This window comes from Gadus morhua, chromosome 1, assembly GCF_902167405.1.
Source record: "Gadus morhua chromosome 1, gadMor3.0, whole genome shotgun sequence".
Taxonomy (NCBI): domain Eukaryota; kingdom Metazoa; phylum Chordata; class Actinopteri; order Gadiformes; family Gadidae; genus Gadus; species Gadus morhua.
In genome coordinates, this window is record NC_044048.1 from 14,398,528 (window position 1) to 14,401,027 (window position 2,500).

General features: G+C 45.6%; 1 protein-coding gene across 1 annotated transcript in view; it reads right to left on the bottom strand.

The window, feature by feature from the left end:
- ngfa (nerve growth factor a (beta polypeptide)) overlaps window positions 1–1,741 on the bottom strand; it is a 20,848-nt gene extending 19,107 nt beyond the window's left edge. The window contains exon 1 of the mRNA XM_030360396.1: window positions 1,422–1,741. The gene's annotated coding sequence lies outside the window, so the exon portion shown is untranslated. The remainder of the gene's footprint in view (window positions 1–1,421) is intronic.
- Window positions 1,742–2,500: the final 759 nt, after the last annotated feature.

Consider the following 2,500-nt stretch of genomic DNA (forward strand, 5'->3'; position numbering starts at 1 on the left):
GTGCGCAACAGACACACAACAGATGTGTGCGTGTGTCGGTGGAAGAGAAATAAAAAAAAAAAGGCCTGAGAGGAGGAGGAAGAGGAGGAGGCGGGGGAGAGTGGTCCAGAAGAGATAGATGATTTAGCGTCTAGCATTGGTCATAACTATTTTACCATTCTCGTTTTGTTCCATTCATTAACCAGACAAACATTTCCTGATCCGGATGCGCTTTGACAGTTCACAGCTTCCATTATGGAGTTGATGTGGTTGTAACACACACACGAGCTGTTAACCGGCCACTTGTTTGAAATGTGTTTTTCTTGCTATGATGTTGTGACATTCCTCTCCTGTCAAAAGCCTCCAAGGAATTCCCTGGTAGGAGTGGCAGGCATGAGGTCTGTCTTTAGCGCAAAGACACACACACACGCGCGCGCGCGCATGTGCGCATGTGCACGCGTAAACTCAGCAACATATTTTGCGGTTGCAACTGCGATCAACAAAGTTACAGGAGGGTCACTGAGGCATGTGTAACATGAGTTTTGAATTCTCTGAGAGAGAGCGAGAGACAGAGAGAGAAAGACAGAGAGAACGAGAGAGAGAGAGAGAGAACGAGAGACAGAGAGAGAAAGCCAGAGAGAGGGACAGATCAGAGGTAATTGAGGAATAGTGAGGCTGACAGAAAAAAAGGCAGAAAGAAAGAAAATATAAAGAAAGAGAGAAAGAAAGACACTGAAGATGTTCCCAGTGAAATGAAGAACACATGCATATATAACTCTTTGATTGTTTCTCTCTCTCTGTCTCTATGTCCCTCTCTCTCTCTCTCTCTCTCTCTCTCTCTCTCTCTCTCTCTCTCTCTCTCTCTCTCTCTCTCTCTCTCTCTCTCTCTCTCTCTCTCTCTCTCTCTCTCTCTCTCTCTCTCTCTCTCTCTCTCTCTCTCTCTTTCTGGCTCTTTCTCTCTCTGCCCGTCTTCCCTTGCTCCTTGCCAATATAATCTAACCTCATCTAACTAACCACTTAAACACTGGAATGACAATCATCTCTGTGCAGCAACAATACAGCATCAAGCCTACGTAAACTCATCCTTGAAGTGAGAATTCTTGCAGTGCTGTGCTCTGTGCTGATGTCAACAGGAATTTCCACCTTCTCAACTGCTACTCTCTCTGGTTGCCTTGTAAATTTGCGACAGTTTCCACTTTCACTTAATGACAGGTATGAAGTTGCCATGAAGACACCGTTCTCAATATGAGATCCAAGAGCTCACCTCAGAAACCACAAATGTCTCATTAAAACCCACACCCAGTACACACATACCCAGTACACACACACACACACGCGCACACACGCCACACGCATGTGCAGACACAAACACACACACACAAGCACTCCCACACACCCACATACATACAGGACATGCAAACAGGCATACATGCAATACTTACCACCCTGTTAGTGTTGCCTCTGTCAACTCTCAGAAGTGGAACTTCCAATGAAAGTGTGATATATTCCACCCTCACGCAACTCTTCCCAGTGGCAGGATTTATCCTAAAGTCCAAATCTCGCTCCTGCTTTTAAAGCTGTGAATCCTGGTCTAGAGCCATCCACTTTTGTCTGTCTCCCTCCCACACTGGATTGAAATGGATTGTTCTAAAAGTTAAGAGAGAGAGAGAGAGACAGGGAGAAGGAGAGAGAGAGAGAGAGAGAGAGAGAGAGAGAGTCCCATAGCTGCTCCCAACCTTACCGTGTGGACACCCTCTAGGTCCTAGTGCCTACCTTGTTTATGTTATGTCCCATGACGCAAGGTCCTCACAACTCATGTGTGGAGCCAAGGCTACGCCTCCCACCTCCCCATTAGGATGCTCATTCAACTTACCGCCCGTCCTGTATCTGTTACCAGGGGACCAGTGTGGGTGGGGGGGTGGGGGGGTGTAGCGGTCCCCAAGCTCTGGAGAGGATGACCCATCTACTGTAAATGTATGTATGTACTCAGTGACCCCTCGAGCAACACGGATGACTACCTCAGGCGCCTCCAATAATTAAACTATCAATAGATGTATTGAAATCTGCTCTAACACTGCTCTAACATTTTGGGCATTTAGCAGAGGCCTTTATTCAAAGCGACTACATTTGTCAGAAGAAAGAGAAACAACAAAATATCGCTGTCAATACAGTTAACATCAGACTAACTAATCAACTGAAGACCAGTAGAGTTTGTACACAAATTAATTAACAGTTTATAAACAAAGGTCATCACATTTAGGCAGATGAGTGGGTCCAAATTCCAAAAGAGACTAGAATCCACAAAATAGTTTGAACTGACAAGAATAGACATTTGATGGTCTGCCTCCAGGTGGAAATCATCTATTAGTGAGGTGTCAATGGCCAATGAAGAGAACATGTTTTTTTTTTTTTTATTGTACCGTGCAACTGTGTGTGATACCTCTCACCCCCCAGTACAGAGAACGGCCCCGCCCTGCATTCAAGATGGGCCTCTGGGCGCTCGTAGTATCAAAACACTTAC